The sequence below is a fragment of the Nicotiana tomentosiformis genome, chromosome 7 (genome assembly GCF_000390325.3).
Source record: "Nicotiana tomentosiformis chromosome 7, ASM39032v3, whole genome shotgun sequence".
Classification (NCBI taxonomy): domain Eukaryota; kingdom Viridiplantae; phylum Streptophyta; class Magnoliopsida; order Solanales; family Solanaceae; genus Nicotiana; species Nicotiana tomentosiformis.
Genome location: NC_090818.1, coordinates 82,776,205 through 82,796,996, shown reverse-complemented (window position 1 = coordinate 82,796,996; position 20,792 = coordinate 82,776,205). Strand labels below are relative to the sequence as shown.

Sequence of the window (20,792 nt, the reverse complement as noted above, 5' to 3'; positions counted from 1 at the left end):
GCAAGTGGTTCCACAGTAGGCAACATCAATCAGTGATAGCGTTACACCCTCTTCTCAGCTGACTTGGTGAGTCCCACTTCATATCGGAGTATTGTGTCTTTTGCTTGTTATGTATAGTGTTTTGAGGTATGCCGGGGCCTTGTCGTCGACACTATCATATTTCTCTTTTGTATCAATTAGAGGCTCCGTAGACATAATGTGGGTGATATTTTGATTTGGGAAAGAAACTATAAATGTTGTACTTGTAACACATGTTTTCACTTCTAAACTACGAATGTGTAATATATTTTGGAAATAGTGAATCAAGTTACTAATGGAAATAAAATTGGTATTGTACATGTAATCCTCTCATTGTTTAACTAATGGTATACATCTTCACTTTATTCATGGTTAAGGTCGGGTAGAAGACATCGAATAGGCTTGCTTGATTGGGATATCTCGGTTGAGCGCCGGCCGCGCTCCCTAAGGTCGGGGCGTGACAAAAAGAGAAAAACATGAGACATACTATGAAATGGATAGATCAATTCTAGCCGGTGATACACCCCCAACAATAGTTGTACTGAGTAAACAAACTCGATATGATGCAGAATACACATTTTAATTAGGCCTACCAATGGGCCCCAAAGTCGATTCCGATGGTCCTAAAATAGGTAAATAACCTTCCAAAAGTCCACATTAACACATCCATAACATATACAATCAGTTGTCTAACTCTTAATATATCTTCACAGTCCACAACCAAGGAATAGTCTGCCTCCAAGAACATCCAGTCTCTAAACCTCAAGAATACAAGAATCTCCATATCTGATCCCAACTCCACCACTCAAATGACTGACACATCACTCATACACAATCATCTCACAGAAAATACTCACATAAATCGTCTATGCCACGTAGCAAAGCCTAAAGCTCAGCAGCCAACAACCAGGCGATTACCGTAATACTAGTCAAGCATCTGCAAGTCAAAACACAATGTGTCTCCTAACACGCACTCCCTTCTCAGGCGATACAAGATAATGCTCATCCTCTTAAATATTTGAAATCTCCCATGTCGTCTAGAGCTCATGACCTTTCTTTTAAAATCGAATCGTAACCTTGCCTATGAAATCTCAATCCCACACGGTGCACCACTTCTATCATGCTATCATTTAAAAATACGAGGATCCCATTCTCAACTCTGAGTCACAAGTAGGATAGACATCCCATCAATCGAAAACCTTCCACTTAACTCAATCCCGGAGAACAAAATCACAACATGTAGCGAACTTCCCATGCTTGTAGATTACATCAATAGCAAGTCGTGGTGAAACTATCGCAAACTCTTCAGAACCCATTTGCACATAATCAAATCATCAGAATTGATTTCCCTCTAACTTAACCAAGTCAGGCAGACTGCCAAACCAAAAAGTAACTCAATCCGAAATGCTCGCTCTGAAGGGACCTTCTATAAATCCGAAGCTATTTCTAGCATCCCTCTAATACTGCCATATAGATCCAATACAGAAGTACTGCAAGTCTAGACACCATCTAATATAGATCTCAAGTCCTAGCCATACACAAATCTGAAAATCCTTAAATACCACATATGAATTTTGAACTCATCAGAGCCTCGTGCATATTCATCCTCGTGGCAGTCATACGAACTTCCTCAATCGATGCGGTCTCTAATTGTAGTACATACATCCCCACTAGATAGAAAGCAAACTCTGTATAGAAAAATCATAAGGACCACATAACCTCATACCAACCCGCAAGAGATAACCTACATGCTTAGCCTCAAACCAACATCTCTCTACAACCCTACCAAGGTCGCAACCACCGTGCACTAAATCAATCTTCCTGAGTCTACACTCGTTGAGAAAATACAAGAATCCACTTTATCCTGCAAATAAACAACTGAAAGGTCCACCAACACGTCCACATCCCAAAACTGTACAACACATCGAGATGATGATCCAACTTCTATAGCCCTTTGCATCCCGTTCGCAAAATCACAAGTCATCAATGCACAACTATTACTGAGTACGCAATGACACATACGAGTGAATAGGATGAAATTGAAGATACAGGCTTCAAGCTGAAACAAGGTCGCACGATAAGGAAAGAAAGAAGGGAAGTTTCCTAGATACCCCATATCCTCTCAAAGATAGGTATCGACGTCATCATACCAATCTGCAAGACTCTATTAGAAACTTACTCATGACTCGTAGAACCTATGAACCTAGAGCTCTGATATAAACTTGTCACGACCCAAAATCCCACCAAGTCGTGATGGCACCTAACCCAACCCGCTAGGTAAGCCAAATAGTAGAAGTTACTATTAAACTAAGAAAAACAACAATATATATAAAATAAAAACTACAATAGAATTCAATAAAACTATCCCAAGGACTGGTAATACAAGTCATAAGCCACTATGACTTAGATTTACAAAGTTGGTGAAAGGAATAAATACAATATCTGTTTGAAAGTTACATAAACAGAAATAAAATACAAAGCTACCATGAACTAAAATGTAGCATGAATCCGGCATGCTGGTACGTCTCTAATGCAAAGCTCCGTCTTCACAAGTACTCAACTCCAGAATCTGCACATAAGGTGCAGACATGTACTCACTAAGTATCTTGACTAGCCTCATAGAAGAAGTGAAGAGGTTTTTAAGTAAAACAATACTCACTTGCAGAATCTGTGTAGCTCAATAACATGTATAACACAGAGAAACTATTCCAGATGGAAAGTTACAGAATAAAGAATATCAACAGTAAGGGTACCTAACATGATCCGATTCCGTATCAATTACCAAATAACACATTCAAGAGAACCTTTCGAGAATCAAATGTATCAATGCAGGATGACAACTTTCTTTTTATATCAACCCCTTACGCTACCAACAACTCAACAAACATGAGGTGTCAACTCAACTCAAGTAATCCCTTCCCGGCAACCAAATTGTCAAATAACTACAGGGGGATAGATTAACATGTTAGGTGCAACGTAAAAACATGTAAAATGCACGACAACTCATAAAACAATCACTTGCAAAATCACCCAGTTTAGACAACAATTCATCAAATAGAAACACAAACATATGGTACCTCGTGCCCACATAAAATCACTATAGCCACCCGTTCTGGTTATGGTAATTTTGCACCTGCGAGGTTTTTTCTGCAGGTGCGAGTCCGCAGAAGCGGACATTTGGTTGCAAAAGAGATGTCTTGGATGGGGAGGGGAGTCTGCAGAAGCGGATGTCTGAGCGCAGAAGCGCTGGCGCAAGAGCGGGAGGAGTTCTGCAGAAGCGGCTCCGCATATGCGGAGTTGTGAACCAAAAAGCGAAGAGGCTGGAGTTTAAGTGAATTTCGCATCTGCAAGGGATTTTTTGCAGATGCGGTGTCGCAGATGTCACGCCCCAAACTCAGGGAGCGCGACCGATGCTCAACCGAGTGAACTTGGTCGAGCAAGCCTGTTAGACACTTTCTACCCAACTCACCCATGATCAAGAGAAGGCATGATTTCATTAATCAGATAGTAGGAAGATCATATACATATAATACCAAAACCTTTCTATTAGTTTCTTCATCTTTCATATCTCAAAATACACACCTTTTTATAGTCTAAAGTGGAACAAGAGATCAAAACACAACATAATCTGTTTGACTTTTCTAGCACCCATGTACAACCCACACAGTGTCTACGGAGCCTATAAGAGATAAAAAAGCGAGTTATGATAGTGCCGGCAACAAGGCCCCGGCTATACCTCAAAACGTGATAACAAAATTTACAAAAGATACATGACCCCGGAATAAGGTGGGGCTCACCAAGTCTGCTAGGAGGAAGGTGTACTACTATCACTGATCGACACTGCCTTCTGTGGAACCACCTGCATCCATTTAAAGATGCAGCGCCCCCAGCAAAAGGGATGTTAGTACTGTCGAATAGTACTAGTATGTAAAACTAAACACCATCTCAATATAATGAATAATAATACAAGGGGAAAACAGTCATGAGTTCAATAAGGGCTTCAAACAATACTAAAACATCAAATAAGGATCACATAAGTTTTCAAGTCAATTTCCATGTTATTAGGTTGGGTGATCTTTAGTACAGATATTCCACAATTCACAATACCTCCGTATTCTTACACGGAGTCCGATCTCGATCCGATCGGCTAGGTCGTCCCATTTGAGACATCAACAATAACCACAATTTCAATTATCATTTCTCAGCGCAATCACCACCATGTGTACGGCATGGCATCCGATCACGGCCCGATCGGCTAGGCCGTCTCACCCAAGACGTTACCTTTTTTCAGTCAATCAATTCACATCATACTTCTTTCATATCTTTTCAATTCATTGGCACTAGTGATCACGATTACAAAGTCATTCTTGGTACTTGGCCGTATTTCATAGTTCCAGTTCCCTTTTTCACATTCAAATATCATTATCATTGTCAACAACAATAGGGCTTCCCATTCAAGTCATTAAATTCACATATGAGCAATTTGGGAAATCTTAGGCACATAGAGGCTTTTCATACAATTTGGCATAACAATCTTTATTTCGATATTGACATGAAGTTTTAACATTTCTAACACATATTTCACATTTTGAACACATCCTCAAATGAAAAGATGACATGATGAAGCATTTAGAATAAGTATTGAACATACATCCTTCAACACAACCACATTAGGAATAGTCAATTCAATAATGATCAAGGACTTACTCCAATTGCATGAACACCGTGGGATTCGATTCTAAGAAGAAGAGGTTTTAGCCAACATACTTCAATTGAGCCTCTTAAAACTCTAAGACGTTCCGAAATATTAGCAACTTCAATCTATTTTAGCAATATAGCAAAATTGAACCCAAATTTAGGAAAACGATCATAATTCTAGCTCACTTGAGCATTCTATCAAACAGTATGTGTATATTAAGGTTTCATGGCCCTTTTTATGATAGACTCCACCAACCCACACCCCATTCTTTTCTATCTTTAACTCACAACCTCCCCACATACATTAGGAACACATGCATGCAAGGTAAGCACTCCCATCCCCATGAATTACCTTGCTAATGGCCCATTCTAGTTACATTTTGAAATTAAGAGTTTGAGGGTGATAGAATCTTACCTCTTAGAAAGAAGACCTAGGTGTCTCTTTTGATAATCTTCAAGGTTTTAAGTGAGAATTGAAGAGAAATTTGATGAAGATCACTTTCTCCCTCTAGGACCCTCTCTCTCACTCTAAAAATATCAGAAAATCAGTTCAAAATAGTCCAAGGTAGTGTTTTAATGGAATAGGGTCGGGTGTAAAAACCCCAAAAAGGAAGCTCCAGAACAGGTTTTGCGGTTGCATATGCGATCGCATAATGGTTATGCGGTCCGCGAAATGACCACGAAAAGTGGCCTTGGGAACTGGGCTGGCCTGCTTCACTCTGCGACCGTTATGCGGCCTGCAGACCTGCTCTGCGGTCGCATAATGCATCACAGAACCTCCCGCCGCAAAAGTCCAAGGACGATTATACGGCCAAAGTGCGGCCCGCGAAACGGTTATGTGGTCGCATAATTGGCCGCAGAATCCACCTCAAAATTGGCCAAAAAGGCTGCTTCACTCTGCGGCCATTCTGCGGCCCGCAGAGTAATTATGCGGCCGCATAATGGGTCGCAGAAATGCCTATTTCTGCAAAATTATTTCCTTCAACTCCCCAGCACACCGTTCAATCCAAAAAGTACGTACCGCGGCTCGCAAGCTCGCCGTGAAGAATTTCTACTACTATTAACCTCTACGCCTATTTCGGCATCACGGAAATCCCGATTTTTAGGAAACATTTTACGGGGCTTTACATCCTTCCTCACTTAAAATCATTCATCCTCGAATGAGGATTAAGGTCCACTATTAGCAACTTATGAAGCTCGGTTATCATACCACACACCAGCAGCCCCAAAGTTGACTAACTCCCTAAATGTCCAAAAATTTCGCCAGAGTTTCCTTTGTAACTAGGCCTATCCACCTGTCAGAGAGCCCCAGAAACACATCTTACAAATATATGCACAACCCAACGACATAACAAAACTCATAACAATACCAATTGTGGCCTCATAAGCAACATATAATCAAAAGGAACACCTTTACATTAACTGAACAAGTGATACAAAATTCATAGGCGACAAGCTCATAAAAAGAAAGGATTACACAACTATTCAAACAAGTGAGGATACTTCTTCTTCATTTCTTTCTCGGCCTCCCACGTCTCTTCAACCTGCTGGTTTCTCCATAACACTTTCACAGAGGCAATTTCTTTATTCCTCAACTTTCGGACTTGTCTATCAAGAATGGCAACTGGAATTTCTTCATATGACAATTCTTCATTAACCTCAATAGTCTCAACCGGACTTTTTGGATTGAATAGTGTGCTGGGAAGTTGAAGGAAATATTTTTGCAGAAATAGGCATTTCTGCGGCCCATAATGCAGGCCGCAGAATGGCCGCAGAGTGAAGCAACCTTTTTGGCCAATTTTGAGGTGAATTCCGCGGCCAATTATGCGACTGCAGAGTGATTATGCGGCCGCATAATCGGCCGCAGAAATGCCTATTTCTGTAAAAATATTTCCTTCCACTCCCCAGCGCACTGTTCAATCCAAAAAGTCCGTACCGTGGCTCGCAAGCTCGCCGTGAAGAATTTCTACTACTATTAACCTCTACGCCTATTTTGGCATCACGGAAATCCCAGTTTTTAGGAAAATTTTACGGGGCCTTACAGCATATGTGACATTTGGACCGCAAATGCGGAATCGCTAGGTAGTGTCATTTTTAATCGAGCATTTGGTCTCATTTATCATATTTTGATATTGGAAGCTCGGATTTGGGCGATATTTAGGCAATTTTCACCACTTGGATTAGGGTAAGTGTTCTTGACTTGGATTTGATTTTATTTCATGATTGCATCTTTGATTTTGGTTGGTGAATCTAAGAGGGAAAATTAGGGGTTTTGGCAAAACTTTTCTAAAGTAAAAAAATAGAGATTTAAACCCCGATTTGGAGTCAATTTTGGATGAAACTTATATATTTGGACTCGTATTGGAATGAGTGTTCGGGATTTGTGAATTTTATTGGGTTCCAGGAAGCGGGCCCGTGTTGACGTTTTGGTTGACTTTGTGCAATTGATTAAAGATTCAATCTTTATTGTTTGGGTTCGATTATCTTTATTGTTTGGGTTCGATTCCTATGGCTTTGTTTGACGTTATTGAGTTGTATTTGACTAGTTTCAGTGCGTTTAGAGGTTTATTTGAGAGGAATGGCTATTTTGGGAGATTAGAGGCTACCGGGAGGAGGTAAGTCTCTTGGCTAACCTTGTTAGAGGGAAACCCCTGACTTATTTGCTATGTGTTTGAGGTATTGGGGGTGGTGTATGTACGTGGTGGCGAGCGTATATGCATTCACCAAGTTTATATCATGAATGGGGGTAGGAATTGGGATATCTTATGCTTTGTTTAACTATGTGCTCGTTTGATTCATGATTTATTTGGTTTATGTGACTACATTTGCCCTTTTATTTAGGCTTATGATCAATTGTGAAGGCATGAGAACTCATTCTTGATATGTTAAATTGCTTAATTGGCCATAATCACATAGAGATTTCATGATTACATATCGTATGATATTTATTAAGTCCTTGTGCACCTTTTATCTATAATTCTTGAGCATATACATATAATTAAGTAATGGATACATGATTTGGACTGAGGATTTTGGCGCGAAAGGTAAGCGTGCGACTGAGATACAATTATGGCACAATGGACTTGATAATCGGACATTGATTTATAAGGGATGCTATTATACCCCTCTTGGCCCCGTGAGCATGGTCGGTATATAGATTTTGTACCGGGTGGATACATGAATTTTATATCGGGTTACGTGATACACAAATTGTGTGTATCGGGGGTACATGGAAAATGTATAGGTTGAGCATGCATTCTTATTATTGACTCATTTGAAGTATTTATTTCATTATAAATTGTTACTTGACATCCGTATGCTAATTGGGAGTCTCGGCTCCATTATATGAGCATGTTATTTTTTACAGTTATATCTGAGAACCGATAGGGTTGTTTCTGTGCTAGAAAACCATGCTTATTTGTTGATATTTGTGACTCTTATTACTCATGATATTACTTATTGATCCAGTTCTTAATTCTGTTATTTTTCTTGTGTAGTATGTATCCGGTAGCATCTAGTCTCGCCCTACTTCTTCGATGTTAAACTTGATACTTACTGGATATCGACTGTGGTATACTCATACTACGCTTCTGCATATCTTTTTGTGTAGATCCTTCGGTTGGTTCTAACAGAGCTTCCGAATTGGGCTAGGAGTTATCGCGGAGACTTGGGGTGAGCTGCTCTATATAGATCTACTTCGCAGTTCCCGAGTCCCTATTCTTTTATGCATCTCTGTCTATTGTATTTCAGACAGTTTGACATGTATACATACGTGATCTCATGTACGTAGTTTGCTCATATACTTGTGCCACCTAGTCTTGGGGCGTATTGTATTGGCCGTGTTTAGGCCTTGCTTATGATTTTATCAGATATTATCATTATTTGAGACTATTTCCATATTTTATTGCTATTATCTCTGTTAAATAATAAAAATGGACTTTATTCATTATCTTCGAGTTGGCTTGCTTGGCAAGTTCAGCTAGGCGCGATCACGACCTTAAGATGGAATTTTGGGTCGTGACAATATATGACACATTTTAAAGGGTTAACCCCCTTTTTCAAAACTTGTCAGGTTTTTTTCCACTAATAAAAAGTTTTTCTTTTGAGTTTCTAATTATTCAGGCACATCATGGACCATAAAATTTAATTAACAAGAATTCTTATTATAGAATCAATTTGCAAATTTAAAATTAATATCAACGACAATAAATTACGAATTATTTCACTAACAATTTCTAATTTCCCCCTTAGTTCAATTTTAATTTTTTTAAACCTTATTTAACTCCCATATTAAGATTCAGATACTAATCAATTAAATTAAATTATTGACAACAATTTATAGATTATTCCTTTATACATTCGCTCTAACTTATTTCATATACCAAATACAAAATCCACTGGCTGGGTTTGCACATGAAAGGTGCATTGTTCATCTCTATATCGATTGGGTTCCATAAACTAATTATTATTTCGCAAATGTATATTATTAGTATCAAATTTACCAGGTATATTGACCCACAAAAGAATCTCGCCTTTTAATAAATCAAAACAACGAATAGTATACACAACTAACAATAATTATATAAAGATTAAGGGATTAATACTTTTAATGGACTAGAAAATTATTTTAGTAAGTAAGTATAAAATACCATTCTCTACTTGGTCCATTCAATACATACGAAATGTACTAGCACAAGAAGTCAGAATTAAACCATTCCCATAATCAAGATAAATGCCACACCACAACCTTGGGAGGTGCGACCGGCACACGACTCCCGAAGGATCGTGCGAACCGACGTCCCCGCTTTCTTCCTCTTTAGTCATAAAACCTGGGCTGACGAGGCCTCCAAGTAGTAATACTGGAAAAGAGACATTGACATTTTATACATATTCATAACCGTACCCAACAAGGTCATAATCCACCTTTTTACATGCAACTAAACTCTAGTCTGTAAGCCTCTAAGAGTACCAAAATGGAATATACATAACTTGGTCGAGATAGTTCCCCACCGTACCCAAAATGATTAGAACATATGCTTCGGTACCTATAGGATTTTGAAAAGCTACTCCGAAGAAGTGAAGAATGACAACCTACAACTGAAATATGCACCAATTAGGAAGGGGCGTCACCGGGTCTATCTGTTCATGTGGGCATGAACACAACACCCAAAAGATAATGGGTCAATACAGAAAATGTACTGAGTATGTAAAACTAAGAAAGCATGTAAAATCAGTGACATAACATAAGAGATATGAGTACTTGCTTCCAACCTGAATACCTAAGATAAGCCACCAGGGGCATAAACTATCGAAACTATAAGCTTAAAAACATGCAAGCTCTATGAAAGGTTTAAGCCACTCATGGAGACTAGACATTAAATATAATATAATATTCTTTAGCCCTTCTTTGGGGCATGTTACTTCATATCGTTTCCGGCCTCGCGGAGGACTCAGTAACTTTTATTTCTTTCATCACATCATACCCGGCCTTAGGAGGTCCCGGTTGGACCCGCCTCAAGAGATCTTGGTCATACCCGGCCACACGAGGGCTCGGTAGTGTCTTATATCACATCATTCTGGACCCTGCCTCATAGAGATCTCGGTCGTACCCGGCCACATAAGGGCTCGGTAGTGTCTCACATTGTATCTCTTCATACCCAATTGATCAGTGGTTGCACAATAGGTGTCGTATCTAACCGTCCATAACGCAGCTCGGTAAAGTAAAATAGATATATATACATATAAGTTCAATGCATAATCAATTTCAAGAGATATTAAGTTTAGACTCAGAATAAATCATACGTTCCGGCCTCGGGGTACCAACTAGGGACATTTTAGACTTTGAAAGAAATATTACCGACAAGAATGTATAAGAACGGGGACAACGTCATCGAGAAGGACTCAGAACAACCAAATCCTTACAATACTAGAATCCTTTAGAGGAAGAGCTCTACTTACACCAATCATGCAAAGAAAGAAAATTGCCTTACATACCTTGTTGCAGAACTAGCTAGGTTACTTTGCCTCCAACGGATCTCCAAAATCAATACAACAAGACAATAGATATTACGGTGATGATTCCAAGCTCATTTACGCTAGATCCTACTAGATTCACCTTCGACTGCCTTAGACTGAATTCTAAAGGGGTGTTGAGAGCATTTTTGGAAGAACTCATGTTAGTGATAATCTCTAGGATGAGTGAGAGAGAGAGTTACACTGCCTTTATATAACACACCAATCTAGAAAAATCTGCCGCCGCTACATGCAATACGGGTCACCATACCCCGATTGCAGCACCCGGTAAGACAGATGGCATTAGTCCAATGAAAGGTGTAATCCCCCTTTTAACCCCTCTGTCCCCAAATGTGTCACCGGATAGTTGGCTGCATCAGAAACTCCACTTATCAATATTTAACTTTATGCGTGGGGAAAAGTGTGAGGTGTAACATCATCCCCCCTTCGGAACATTCTAGCTCGAATGTTGAAACGTAGTCACTCCTTACAAACTTCATCAGTTATCTTGGTGTGTGCCTGCCATGGTAGTCTCATTGTTGCTTCTCGTATTGTGGAATAAATGGGGGTACCTAGATTTCATACCTTCTTCAGCTTCCCATGTCATCTCTTCTATATTGTTGTTCCTCCAAAATACTTTAACTGAAGCCACTTCTTTAGTTCGCAGCTTACGAACTTGGCGATCTAGGATAGCCACCGAAACTTCTTCTTAGGATAAATCCTCTGTTACTTGAATATATTCAATAGGGGTAATATGCAATGGATCACTTAAACACTTGGGGAGCATATGCACGTGGAACACCGGATGCACTGCTTCCAATTCCAGGGGCAACTCGAGTTTATAAGACACTTCCCCGACTTTCTTAGTTATTTGGTACGACCCAATATACCGGGGACTAAGCTCTCCCTTCTTATCGAGCCTCATCACGCCTTTCATAGGTGATACCCTTAAGAAATACCCAGTCTCTCACAGCAAACTCCAAATCTCGTCATCGGGTATCTAAGTAAGATTTTTTCCCACTTTGAGCAGTCAATAAATGACCTCGAACCATCTTCACCTTCTCTACAACCTGTTGCACCAACTTAGGACCCAATAACTTTGTTTCACCAACTTCGAACCAGCTGATAGGAGATCTGCTCTACCATCCGTATAGGGCCTCATATGGTGCCATTCGAATACTAGCATGGTAGTTGTTGTTGTAAGCAAATTCGATGAGTGGTAGATGATCTTCCCAACTCCCTTTGAAGTCCAGAACACAAGCTCGTAACATGTCCTCGAGCAGCTGAATAATGCGTTCAACCTAACCATCTATTTGGGGATGGAAAGTTGTGCTAAGGTTAATCCTCATACCCAATCCTTTTTGAAATGACCTCCAGAAGTTAGCCGTAAATTGGGCACCTTGGTCTGATATGATGGAGACTGGAACCCCCTGGAGTAGAACTATTTCCTTTATGTATAACTTAGCATAATCTTCAGCTGAGAAGATAGTCTTCACTGGTAGGAAGTGATTTGACTTGGTGAGTAGATCCACAATAACCCATATGGAATCAAACCTTCGGCGTGAATGCGGCAATCCGGTAACAAAATCCATGTTGATAATCTCCCATTTCCAGGTTGGAATTGCCATATTCTAACGCAGTCCTCCCAGTTTTTGGTGTTTAATTTTAATTTGTTGGCAACTTGGACACTGAGCAACGTATTCAACAATGCTCCTTTTCATGCCATTCCACCAATATAGATGTCGAAGATCGTGGTACATCTTGGTTGATCCCGGATGAATCTCTGCCACGATATGCTCTCGGGGTCCTAAGACATCAGACACATATAGCCGGCATTTATATCTAAGGACCCCGTCCTCGGATAACTTGAACACTTGTTTCCTATGATAGGGAATGCTTTCTCTTATTTTCACTAAGGCTAGATCTTCAAATTGTTGTGCCTTCACTGCATCTACTAATGAGGATTCAGCAGTATTTTGAACTATGGCTCCTCTGTTACCGGTATCGATGAATCATACACTTAAGTTAGCCAACCGATACAAGCCTTTGGTCATTTCCAACTTAGGATTTTCCACGTGTTATAGATTGCCCATGGATTTCTGACTTAACGCGTCAGCCACGACGTTTGTCTTCCCGAGGCAATAAAAAATATCAACATTGTAATCTTTCAACAACTCAAGACATCTCCGCTAACTTAGATATAATTCTTTCTACTTGAATATGTACTTCAAGCTCTTGTGATCGGTAAATATGTCAACATGAACTCCATACAGATAGTGACGCCACATTTTCAAGGCAAATATAACAACTGCTGGCTCCAAGTCATGAGTGGGATAGTTCTGCTCGTGTTTCCTTAGTTGCCTCGAAGCATAAGCGACAACTTTCCCGTGTTGCATTAGAACACTTCCCAATCCCACGCTAAAGGCATCACAATATATAACGTACCCCTCGGGTACTTCAGGGAGAGTTAGAATTTGTGCCGAGGTCAACCTATCCTTTAACTCTTGGAAGCTCTTTTCACAAATGCCGGTCCACCGGAATTTAGCTGCCTTGTGTGTCAACTTTATTAAGGGAGCAACGATATATGGGGAATTTTCCACAAATCTTCGGTAGTAACCGGCTAAGCCCAAGAAGCTACGTACTTCGATAGGAGTCGTGGGCCTTGGCCAATTCTTTACTGCTTTGATCTTTTGACTATCAACTTGGATACCCTCACTCGTCACTATATGCCCAAGGAAAGCAACCAAGTTCAGCCAAAACTCGTTTTTAAAAAACTTAGTGTACAACTTGTGATTTCGGAGTATGCGTAAAACCATTCGTAAATGCTCTGCCTATGATCGAGAATACACCAAAATATCGTCTATGAACACGATCATGAAGATATACAAAAATGGCTTGAACACCTAATTCATCAGATCCATGAAGGCCGCTAGTGCGTTGGTTAGGCCAAAGGACATAACGAGAAACTCCTAATAGCCATATCTAGTCTAAAAGGCTGTCTTCAGAATATCTTCTTCCTTGATTCTTAATTGATGGTACCCAGATCTGAGATCGATCTTCGTAAAGTGCTTAGCGCCTTGCATTGTTCAAGCAAATCATCAATTCTCGGGAGCAGATATGTTTCTTAATTGTTACCTTATTCAGTTGTCGGTAATCAATACGCATCCTAAACGAACCATCTTTCTTTCAAACAAATAGCACTGGGCTCCCCCACAGAGAGTTACTGGGCCGGATAAAGCCCTTATCAAGAAGGTCCTTCAACTGATCTTTTAGTTCCTTCAACTCGTCAGGAGCCATTATGCATGGAGAAATAGATATTAGTTGCATGTCGGGTGGCATGTTGATGGCAAACTCGATCTCCCTCTCAGGTGGAACACCTGGGAGCTCATTAGGGAACACATATGGAAATTCTCTAACAACCGAAATCGACTTAAGGGTTGGAGGGTTTGTCTCCGTATCCTACACTCGCACCAAATCATTGAAACATCCTTTCGTTATCATCTTTCGAGCCTTAAGGTAAGAAATAAATTCTCTTTTGGCACTGTAACATCACCCTTCCATTCGACAATAGGATCTCCTAGAAAGTTAAAATGAACAACTTTCTTCCAGGAATCCACTGTAGCATAACAAGAAGCCAGCCAATCCATGCCCATAATAACATCAAATTCTACCATTTCTAACTCATTAAAATTAGCCAAGATATGGTGATCATGAATCATCACATCACAATCTTGATATACCCGCCTAACTACCACGGACTCGCCCACGGACGTGGACACTTCAAATAGTTATTGTAATAATTCAGGTACTTTACCACATTTTCCAACAACAAATGGAGTAATATATAACAAGGTAGAACCTAGATTTATCAAAGCATATGTATTAAAGGAGAATATGGATAGTATACCTCTGACCATGTCCGGTGATGACTCGAGGTTTTGTCGGCTTGACAATGCATAAATGCGGTTTTGTTGTCCGCCTGAGCTAGTCACTCCACCTCTACCTCTACCTCTTGCCATCAGCGGTTGCATACCTTGCTCACGAGGATGTGCTGTTGATGAAGAAGCCGCTACTAATCCCGTTGGCGGTATCATGCCACCCACATTTCTCACAGATCAAAGGCACATGATATGACCGTACCCATAAGAATAACACAAATCTAAACCCTGGAGGCAATTCCCATAATGATTCCTACCACATCGGCCATAATATGGCATCGGGGGTCTCGCCCTGCTAGGATCCCCACTATTCTGTGAACTCTGTCCTCGAAAATTTCGGCCTTGACTAAAATAAGTGGTCCGTTCTCGACGCTGGCCCTGGGACTGTGATGGCACATTTGCCACCAAGGTAGGTAAATGCCGAGAAAATAGAGACCTAAACTTGCCTCGAAACTCTTATGTGTTACCCGTGGACCGGGCTCTCTTAGATTTACCCCGGTCATGTTCTCGAGTATCTCGTTGTAGCCTCTTATGATCCTCTAAGTTCTGAATATGAGCAATATCCATAATTGGATTAAATGAAGTTGTGGTGCATTCATTTATTAGATGCAGTCCCAAACAGCCCACAAATCGATGTACCCAGTCACTCATCTCAGCCACCACTGAATGAGCATACCTAGCCAAGGAGTTAAATTGCATGCTATACTCACGGACACTCATATTTCCTTGATCCAACCGTAAGAATCTATCTTGCCTTGCTCGGGAGAGCTCAACGGGCAAATACTGCTGCAAGAATACCTCAGAGAATTCCCTCCATCTTGCTGCTGGGGCAAGAGGTCCCCTAGACTATTCCCAAGTCTCATACCAAATTACTGCTACATCCCGCAATCTATAAGAGGCAAGCTCTACGGACTCAGTATCAGTGGCATGCATAACTCGTAAGGTCTGCTGCATTTGATCTAGAAAATTCTGGGGATCCTCGGTTAGATTCGTCCTTGTATATACCGGGGGGTCCAAATTAATAAAATTCCGAACTCTCATGCTGATTGCTCTATCTAAGATGGCGGGGGCCTGACGTTAGGCCTGCAAGGCCACTAATCACGTCAACAACTGCACTGCACTGCTCATATCTAAATCCTGCTCAGAAACAACTGGAGGAGGAGTAAGAGGTACATTAGTTCCCCTATGTTGTTCCGGGGGTGGTGGTGCTGTCCCCGAAACCTGAGTACCAGCCTCATCGTGTTATCCATGTTGACCCATAGGGGCAGGCGGCACCTGACTGGTACCTTTTCCTACTTCTTCATTCAATCCCTGAACAATTTCCTGACGTCTCGTGGTAGGCATCACTATAAACATAAACAAGATGGGGATGAGAAATGAATACTTATGACTCAGCTCTATCGTACGATCTAGATAAGAAAGAATGGTATTCATCCTAGATATCATGTAGCCTCCTATTTATAAGTATGGTGAACCACATACCCATAAACAAGACTCTACTAGATACGACTTGCAGACTTCCTAGGACACAACCTGCTCTGATACCAAGTTTGCCACACCCCAACCTTCGGAGGTGCGATCGGCACACGACGCCCGAAGACCCATGCGAACAAATATCCCTTCTTTCTTCCTCTTTAGTCATAAAACCTAGGCCGACGAGGCTTCCAAGTAGTAATACTGGAAATTTAAAATATGTACAACTAACTTGCAGAAGAAACATTAACATTTTATACATATTCATAATTGTACCCAACGAGGTCATAAATCACCCTTTTATATGCAACTTAACTCTAATCTGCAAGCCTCTAAGAGTACCAAAAGGGAATATACATATAAACAACTTGGTCGGGACAGGTCCCCACCGTACCCAAAATAATTATAACACATGCTTCGGTACCTACCGACTTTTGAACAGCTACTCCAGAGAAGTGGAGAGAAATAACCCACAGTTGAAATGTGCACCTACTGGGCCGTCACCAGTTCTATGTTCCTGTGGGCATGAACACAATGCCCAAAAGAAAGGGGGTCAATACAAAAAATGTACTGAGTGTGTAAGACTAAGAAAGCATATAAAAATCAGTGACATAACATAAGACATATGAGTACTTGCTTGCAACATGAATACCGAACACAAGCCACTGGGGGCATAAACGATAGAAACTATAAACTTAAAAACATGCAAGCTCTATGAAGGGTTTAAGCCATACATGGAGACTTCGCATTAAATACAATATAATATTATTTAGCCCTTCTTGGGGGCACATTACATCATATTGTACCCGACCTCGCGAAGGATTTGGTAACATTTATTTATTTTATCACATCGTACTAGGCCTCACAAAGTCCCAGTTGTACCCGCCTCAAGAGATCATGGTTGTACCCGGCCACATAAGGGCTTGGTAGTGTCTTATATCACATCATTTTATACCGGCCTCATAGAGAGCTCGGGCGTATTCGTCCACACAAAGGCTTGGTAGAGTCTCATACTGTATCTCTTCACACCAACTGATCAGTGGTTGCACAATAGGTGTCGTATCTAACCGTCCATAACGCAGCTCAGTAAAGTAAAATAGATACATATACATATAAGTGCAATGCATAATCAATTTCAAGAGATATTAAGTTTAGACTAAAAATAAATCATACGTTCCGAACTCAGGGTACCAACTTGGAACATTTTAGACTTTGAAAGAAATACTATCGGCAAGAATGTACAAGAACTGGGATAACGTCACTGAGAAGGACTCAGAACAACCAAATCCTTACAATACTGGAATCCTTTAGAGGAATAGAGATACTTACACCAATCATGCCAAGAAAGAAAGTTGTCTTACATACCTTGTTGTAGAACTAGCTAGGTTATTGTGCCTCCAACGAATCTCCAGAATTAATACAACAAGACAATAGATATTACAGTGATGATTCCAAGCTCCTTCTCGCTAGATTATACTAAATTCACCTTCGACTGCCTTAGACGGTTTGAGAGTTCTAAAGGGGTATTGAGAGCATTTATGGAAGAACTAAAGTTGGTGATAGCTTCTAGGATGAGTGAGAGACAGAGTTACACTGCCTTTATATAACACACCAAATCTAGGAAAATACACCGTTGCTACATGCAAAACAGGTCGCCCTACCCCAGTTGCAGCACCCGACAAGACAGCTGGCATTAGCCCAATGAAATATGTAATCCCCCTTTTGACTCCTCTATCCCCATACGTGTCACCGGCCGGTTAGCCTCATCAGAAACTCCACTTATCAGTCTTTAACTTTATGTGTGGGGAAAAGTGTAGGGTGTAACAATAAACTATCTTTCATCATCAGATTGTGAACATAAATATTTACATGGAAGATTAATATACCGATTATTATAACTTATAATAATCGGTATATTAATCTTTCATGTACAAGTTAAACTCTATACACTAAATCATCTACTATATAATCAAAGAACACACAAACAAATACATGATCTATTTAAAATAAAATTTTATTATATTGAATAAAAAAAGTTATTAGTCTATAAAGAATACTATAACATAGCACATGGTTTATATTATATCCTAACTGACATACAAAAAAGAAGAACATGAAATAAGTTTTAATGTAAGAGATAGAGAGATGTACCAAGAATAGAATTGCAATTCTACTTTTGTAAATTTCTTGATGCTAAAACTAAAATTGTTGTTAAAGATGTGATTGATACACAAATTGGCAATTAGGATTTTGAAAGTTAGTTAAATATTTTGGCGGGAAAAGTGGTTACCACTTGAGTCACACTTTATACATTTCAGCATTTCCCTTTCCCCCTTTTTAGCATATTTTAGTCTTATAAATAGCAAGAATTCAAAATGTAAACCATTCAGAATATTATATTGGATTTGAGTTCTCTTTTCCCTCATCTCTCTCTCAATTCTGCCTCTATCTTCTTCTTATTTCTTCTGTTCTTCTCTTATTTTGCTCGATTGCACTATTACATTGGCTTGGCACCTAGATTTTAATATCAGTTGGTATAAGAGCTTGGTAGATGATGGGCCCACGATGAGCTGTTGATGTTGTGACTGGTAATCAACCCATGGATTTTCAGAAGCAGTACGATCTAGCAGTTTAGCAGCTAGATCTGCGAGCAGAATTGACACAAAAATAACAGGAATTAAGAGATGATTTGGACAAACGTTATGCTGAACTTCTGCAGATGGTGAGTGCTCTCAAAACTTCTTCGATAGTCTGCAATTAATTCAACAATCAAAGGATAATTCCTCTACTTCGACTGATAGGGACAAAGTGCTCCAATCAGGTCAGGGTATTCTAGGTCCCAACCCTTACTGTGTTAATGCTACTCGAAATCATAACTTGGTTTTTCCTCGTTTCAATGGAGAGAATTTGAAGACATGGCTATACAATATTGAACAATATTTTTCAGAGGATGAAACTCCTCTCAATCAGAGAGTGAGATTAGTGGCTATGAACCTCAATGATGAGGCATTAGCTTAGCATCAGTCCTACCTTAAGTGTAAGAATTTAATTGTATTACATGTGTGGGACGAGTACATAGCTGAGCTCATCGAAACCTTTAGTGGTGACTTCTATGATCATATGCTTGAACTGAAACAATTGAAATAAATGGGGTTTGTAAGAGAGTTTCAATTTTTTTGTATATATTAGTGGCTCAGTCCAATCTAACAGTTGAGAAGGCTATCTTTTGTTTCCTTGGTGGTTTGAAGGAGGAATTAGTGAATCCTATTATGATGCACGCACTTAAGACACTAGCTAAGACATGCAGATTAGCTAGACTTGCTGAAGCTGCTCTAGCTGTAAATGCCAGAGTTCACAAACACTCTACTTCTTATGTTGCTGCTAGGAGAAACTCTTACGAGAGTCCAGTTGTTCGTAATACATCATACCAAGAAGTGGTACCTGCACCAAGGCTGACCTTACCTACTGCTACCAAAGTTGTAGTACCTAGGAATAGAAGGTCCATATCTCCAGCTGAGATGCAAGCAAAGAGGGCACAAGGACTATGTTATTTCTGTGATGAAAAATACACTGTTGGCCACAAATGTAATCTTCCTAAACAGATGTTTGTATTGGAGCTTGAGTCATCAGAAGCCTCCACCGACGAAGAAGGAAATATTTAGCATAATACTGAACTACCTCCTGAAGAATGTACTACTTCTGAGGGTGATCACCCACACATCTCATTATGTGCTCTTGCTGGTATTCAGGGAGCTCAAACTATATATGTAATAGGTTATAGTAACAAACGACCCATTCAAATTCTATTGGATGCGAGTAGTACCCATAATTTCATAGACTCAGCATTCGCAAAGAAGCAAGGATGCACTATTATACCTACTAAGCTGAGTTATGTTAGTTTGGGAAACAATACATTGGAAGCAATAACTGGGGTGGTGCAAAATTTCCAGTGGATGTTGGAAGACACTACTTATATGTCAGATCTTATTATGTTTCTAGTTGGTCAATATGATCTGATATTAGGAGCACTATGGATGAAGACATTAGGTCCAGTCACAATGGACTACTCTGCCCTCATCATGACCTTTAATTATCAGGGTAAGCAACACATTTTGAATGGAGTATCAAAAGACTGTAGACTCTCTCGTCTTAAGGTTGTTAACATATATCAAGGTGATGAGGCTCAGTTGTTTATGTTGCAAGTCATGATTGATATTCCCTCTTCTGATGCTGAGGATGAAGGGCTTCTGCATACCTTGAATCTTCCTGATGATGCAACACTGCCTCAACCACTCAACGAGCTCCTTGATAGCTACAAACATGTGTTCTCAAAACCTACTACACTGCCACCACAAAGGGGTGCATTTGATCACAGAATTCATTTACAGTCAGGAACCAAACCAGTCAACACTAGACCTTATAGATATTCTTCAATGAAGAAGGACATAATTGAAAAGCTAGTTAAAGATATGATGCAGTAAGTGGTTATATAATATAGCAACAACCCTTTTTCTTCACCTGTAGTGGTGGTGGACAAAAAGGATGGAACCTGGAGATTATGTATTGATTACAGAGAATTGAATCAAAGCACTATTAAAGATAAGTTTCCTATCCCTATCATTGATGATTTTCTAGATGAATTAACAGGTGCTT

General features: G+C 40.0%; 1 long non-coding RNA gene across 1 annotated transcript; it reads left to right on the top strand.

Moving 5' to 3' along the window:
* The first annotated feature begins 7,178 nt into the window (after window positions 1-7,178).
* LOC104099809 (uncharacterized) lies at window positions 7,179-8,626 on the top strand. Its single transcript, XR_687088.2, has 2 exons — window positions 7,179-7,331; window positions 8,327-8,626. It is a non-coding gene; the product is annotated as an uncharacterized lncRNA (long non-coding RNA).
* Window positions 8,627-20,792: the final 12,166 nt, after the last annotated feature.